Genomic DNA, 6,196 nt, shown 5'->3' with positions numbered 1-6,196 from the left:
AGAAGAGCTTACAATCTATTAGGATATAATGGAGGATACAGAAGGCAGAAGAGCTTACAATCTATTAGGATATAAGGGGGATACAGAAGGTAGAGGAGCTTACAATCTATTGGGATATCCTACCTTCTGTATAATCCTTTATTTCCTGATTATAATGTAATGATTGTATTGTACTTTGCAGCAGACTATGTTGGAGATTTCCAGTAATAGATAATCTCTCTCTGTATATTTTATATTCACCAATAATGTATCCATCCCATGTATATGATATACACACCCTGATACAATGTATGCCACCCAATCCAGATGTGTTTCCTGCAGAATAATACCCCCCCTGTATATGTATGACAGACACCCAGCAGCTGCCATTGCCCCCCTCTGTGTCTGTGCTGCCATATAATTGCTGTCAATCCAACAGGTCACTTTGGCACTGAAATAGTGAATCCCCCTCCCTGCAATGCCACCTTTGTCCGCTAGGAGGCGCCCCGAGCAGCTCTTGGGCTCCTAGATGCATCTTGCACAGCCTCTGCTGCCAGTGGCTTCCTCAGTCACATGGGTTATGTGTGTGAGTTTAAAAGAGCCCTAAATGCAGTGTAGCCGGTGCAGAGAAGGCTTTCAGATGCCCATTGGGAAGTGCTGCATGGTGGATTTATTCTAAGAGAGAAGGGGATCAGGGAGGACAACACAGCACCCCCAGCACCCCTCCACTGCTGCAGCTGAGCACTGTAAGTACAATATAACTGGATTGCTGCTTTTACATCTCAGCAAATGCTCTTACATGTTTATTGCAAATCATCAAGGACACCAGTGATGCTGCTGGTGGGGAGGGAGCCCAGGGGCCACATAGCCTGGGCATCCTGTGGTCCAGCGGTGGCTGTGATGGGGGAGACCGATGCAGTTTTAATGAGCAATTAAACTTGAAAGGGAGTGGCAGCTTCAGGAACAGAAGGGACATTGGGTGTCATTGTGCAGCTCCATCAGCCGCCCAAAATTGCTGCTGGTACCTGGGCGCAGAATTGTTGGTGCTCGCCGGACTTTCTTCAACCTCCGGCGTCTTCTTGGCGTCTTCCATGGATTTTTGGAAATTTTATCTTTTTAATTTTTTTCCAGGATTAATTTGGTTCATTGAAGATTTCCAAGTTTTTTCCTATTTCTACGTCTCGTACTATAGAGTTGGTGGCTTACGTAAATTTTTGAGCAAGTCGTGTCGCTGAAACGGTAAATTAGGGGTGTCAGTTTGGATGTCGCCTGCTGCGTCCCCCCCTTCTCTTCCCTTCCCCCCCGGGGGGGTGTCGTGTTGTTCCCCGCCACGGTTGCTGTGTGATCTCGGCGCTCCCAGATGCACAGCTGGCTTAATTGTCAGCTTTCTCTTTAATGGGGGTCTGCTGCGAGCGGTGCACTTCAAAGCGTGGATGTGTGTTTTCTCCCCGGGTCACAGGAAAACATTTAGCGCTGAGGCTTTCCGAATCCTTCTTCTATTTAGGGCCGGTGAAGCTCATGAAAGGGTTAAAAATGTGCATTATATTTATTTATTTTGGGGGGGCATTAAAAAAATAAAATGTTTTTGGCTGCTTAACCCTATGTGAGAGCTCTGCCACATGGATCATAAAAGTCACATAAACATTTGGATACATTGTTTCCTTCCGTTTGGTTATTTCCTTTTCTTTAATATTTCAAAAAATAACAAAAAGTTAGCAAGCTTCGGGTCACCGGTCGGTGCTGACCCAGCTAAACGAGCGTTCAGCTACTGCGATGTTTGTAGAACTCTGCATGGTCTGTCTATCATCTATTGATCGACTGATCCATCTATCATTTATCGATATCAATTCTTAATTCATCAATCTGTTGATCAATAGATCCATCAATCATAAATCCATTGATATCTATCTATACATACTCTATCAATCTAATAATCAATTGATCCATTTATCATTATTCAGTTGATATCTAAGTATCCATAATCCAGCTCTCTGTTGATCCATTGATATCTATATATTAATAATCCACCAATCTATTCATTGATTGATCAACTATCATTGATCCATTGATATCTATATATTAATAATCCACCAATCTATTCATTGATTGATCACCTATCATTGATCCATTGATATCTATATATTAATAATCCACCAATCTATTTATTGATTGATCATCTATCATTGATCTATTGATATCTATATATTAATAATCCACCAATCTATTGATTGATCATCTATCATTGATCTATTGATATCTGTGTATTCATAATCCTTCTATTGATTGAACCATCTATTAACAATCTATGGATAACTATCTGTCTATAATCCATCTTTCTGTCTGTTGATCAATCTATTGATATCTATTGTATCAATCCTATAATGTGAATCTATAATCAATTGATAATAAATAAATGGATCCATTGATATCTTTTTATTTTTCCATCAAGCTATCTATAATCTAGTAATCAATCAATAAATTATCAATTGATATCTATCTATCTATCTATCTATCTATCTATCTATCTATCTATCAATAATCCAATAATACCTATCAATTAATAATTCATTAATCTGTTAATCAATTGATCCATCTACATTTATTCTATTGATATCTATCTAATAATAATCCATCAATCTATTGATTAATCCTTCCATCTATCAATAATCTATTGCTAACTATCTATTATCCATCTTGCTATCTCTATTAATTGAATCAAATCAATCTTATGATATAAATCTATTGATATCTATTTACTTGTCCATCTATCTATAATCTAGTAATCAATTGATCCATGATTTTATTTATAGGTATCTATCCCATATCCTTATCAATTCTCTGTCTGCTGACCTTTGTTCTTATTATATATTGATCTCTATGTATATCATATCTCTCCATCTATCATTACCAATATATCTATATCATATCTATCTATTGATTAATCTATCCATATATCATATCTATTGATCAGTGTAAGTCTCTATAATTAATTAATCGATCCCTCTGACCCCCTTGTACATATATCTCTATATAACACACAATATTTGTATCTTCCATCCCCTCTAGTAAACCAATATAGATTTATCTGTTCCTAGACCTCCCCTATCCTCATAGCCAGCGCCATGCATGTTCTGGTTGCCCCATCTTCTGCCTTTATTACTCATTTGATGTCTCGGATATCCCTCTCGGCCCCTCATAATCCATAATCGTCCCTTTAGCCCGGCTCCGATTCCTTACATTGTGGAAAAACAAATCTCAGCTGCTTTGCTTTGTTTTTTCACCAGTGCCCCTAAAAGTTTTGCCGTGTATTTATTAAAGTTTCTTATCTTTTATATCTAGTGATTGCGTTCTTTGCGTTGTTTTCAGCGTTGCTCAATCTTTTTATTTACTTGTGATATTTCTTGTTTTGCGGATGTGAAATGTTTCTTGTATCAGGCAGAGTTTTCCTTGCAAAGTGCGTCTGTTATTTTTTAAAAGGCTGATACTGGATTTTCTCAACTTTATTAACGTTGATTGTATTGTCACTGGAAAAGCAAAAGGTTTCTTATTTTTTTTTTTGTCTAATAGACGTCTATGTTTGTCCAAGAATGCTCTTCAGGGAAGTAAATTAATATTTACAGAAACCATGCATCGCTTAGACAGCCATGGAACGGCTCTGAGATACCAGCTGCTGCTCCATTAACTATTGCTTGTTATCCAGAGGTGTTTGGTAAAACTTTCCAGCAACACAAATATCTTTTGTATTTTTATTTTACTATTTACCTTTTCTATATATTTATTTATTTGGTTTCTTTTTTTTCAACACACAAAACTTTAGCTTTTGTTTTGTGTTTTCCGTAACTTTTTTTGTTTGTCTTTGTGTCTTTTAAATGTTGTGTATTATTCGTTGTTGTAAACTATCCTTCACACTGAGATTGTATCGCAAGGAAGCGGTTAAATCTTTGTTTTAAAAAATACAAAAAATACAAAAAACTTCTAGGGAAGGACGGGCATTCTAAGGCGTAGATGTGGAATGCTCTCTAGAAACTTTTTGCATGAAGTGCGCTGTTCAGAGAACATTTGGGAGTTTGTTGGTCTCAGCGAGTTTTGTTTTTTTGTTTTCATAATTATATCCGTTAGCACTTTAGATAATCTGGGTTCGGGGTGACGGGGTCGCCATGATTGCAGATATTGTGTCCGTATTTTGCAGGGACAGGAAAGGAATTCGGTTTGTCATGTGTGTGTTTTTCTGGCGTTCAGATCGAGCAGTGGGAAAGTCAGCTAAATGCTCAGACTTGGCAAAACTTACGGCAAATTAACTATTTTAGAGACCTGACGCATGCTGTACCTGCGTAGTGCAGCGGTTGGCTGCGGGGTTCCGTCACTCTCATTTTCCACTTAAGTTGGCATGAGTTTGGATCATTTACTGCTGGCCCCGGGGAGATTTGGCACCATAATGGAGATGTAAACCTTAACCGAGTGACATTTCGTTTGCTCTGTGTACTGTGTATAATATAGATTTCCTTTTTATGTTAAAATAAAGTATTTTTAACCCTTGGATATGCTGCTATTTACTGTCCGTATGCACTCCAGCTTGGCATTTCTCAGGGCCGGTGATCTGATGGTGATAATAGTGAATTATGTTTGTGTAATGTGTGCTGAAATGGCCACTGCCAACAACAGCCCATGTGACAGGGGGACAACGCAGGAGAACAATTGTGAGACAAGGATAGAATGTTGTCACAAAATACCTAAACAGGGATAGCCCTGGCACGATGAACAGATACAATATAAACCAAAGTTACCACTTAAAATGCCCCTTAAAACCACAATAGCAGCATAGTAATCACATCTCCCTAAATATGGTTCCTTCTTACCCCCAGGGGGTACAGAACTCTCAGCTAATTCCCATCATTCTGCCCTCTAAGACATAAAGGGGCCTATTTTGCATTCTTTGCAGTTTGGCGTCTGTATAAAGCTGTTCCGGTCGGTTTGCTTCCTCATTTTGGCACAGGAGAGAATAATCCACCAAAAAGTATTTTGCAGATAAATTTCCTGCAGTCCATAAACAATTTTCTTTTTAATCCTGTAAATGTTTCTAGAATTTACAACACCAGGTGGGCAGTTATTTACATAAAGAGAACCTGTACTGTGGCAGCTGTACCTCAGATAAAGCCGGGTAGAAGGATAGTAAAGGCTGGACCCCGGTATTGGCTGTGGTGTCCCCCAAACTGTCCTCCCACCATTACTGACTTCATATATCTTGTTTTGCATTGTGTTTCTGGCTGGAGTATTCTTGGTAGATGAAGGGATTTGATGGCTGGTGGGGGGATTTTAAAAGTAGAGGAAGCCCAGATCTGCAAAAGCAGGGAGATCCTTGCATTGCAGGTCCTCAGGTACAACTTTCCCACCAGCAACCACCACCAAATCTGGTGGGACTCGCAGCCCTAGTCCTAACTATCCCCTTCGTTATAAAGATGAGGACATGGGAAAGTATTCAGTAGCACAAAGCTTACCAATATGTTTCAATGTGTAGTCTGTAGTTATGACGTACATTGAGGCAGCCATATTTAATTTCTGCTTATGGCTTCAAAAAAGTAAAGTATATAGTAATAAAAGTAATAGATTCCAGCCAATTATAAAACCTGGAACTGTCATGGCTTCTTCATGCAACTCTAACACCTAGGCAGCCTTGATCACGGACAGGTGGCATTGTGCCCATTTCAGGTCATTAGAGAATGCAGAAAATCTATTTTATATAGGACAACCTCTGTCCCTTTGCATAACCCAACTGTACATATTCTGGAAAACATTGAAGCAGATAAGATTCATCTCAAACTGATTCCTTTTACAAATGTATCTAAAATCTTTTAAAGACTTCGATAATCTCTTAAACCCTCCCAGCATTGTCACCGGGATCTGTTCAGGAGTAATTAGTATTTTCATTGGCACCCAACGAGAGAAGGAAAGCCAAGTGTGGGATGCCGGTATAAGGATTTTAAGGGGTATAAAACTAACTGAACACAAAAATACAAAGTAAAAATTCTCCATACTCATAAAATCTGCATTCTGTGTGCAAACTTCCAAAAAATTGCCCTCAAAATGCCAAAACTTTTCCAGTGGTCATGTGACTGCCCTTACCCTCTTGTCCTACGTCCAAGTTTTGGGTATTGGCAGTGCCAATGCAATGATGCATTAGACCCTCATTTCATTTTATGTAAATCCCTGACGTTATCCT

General features: G+C 38.8%; 1 protein-coding gene across 1 annotated transcript in view; it reads left to right on the top strand.

The window, feature by feature from the left end:
- The first annotated feature begins 601 nt into the window (after window positions 1-601).
- The window catches only part of CNTFR (ciliary neurotrophic factor receptor), a 283,316-nt gene continuing 277,721 nt past the window's right edge, over window positions 602-6,196 (top strand). The window contains exon 1 of the mRNA XM_072413594.1: window positions 602-725. The gene's annotated coding sequence lies outside the window, so the exon portion shown is untranslated. The remainder of the gene's footprint in view (window positions 726-6,196) is intronic.

Source organism: Pyxicephalus adspersus, chromosome 6 (genome assembly GCF_032062135.1).
Source record: "Pyxicephalus adspersus chromosome 6, UCB_Pads_2.0, whole genome shotgun sequence".
Taxonomy (NCBI): Eukaryota; Metazoa; Chordata; class Amphibia; order Anura; family Pyxicephalidae; genus Pyxicephalus; species Pyxicephalus adspersus.
Note: the sequence above shows the minus strand (reverse complement) of the source record. Positions and strands in the feature narration are given on the sequence as shown.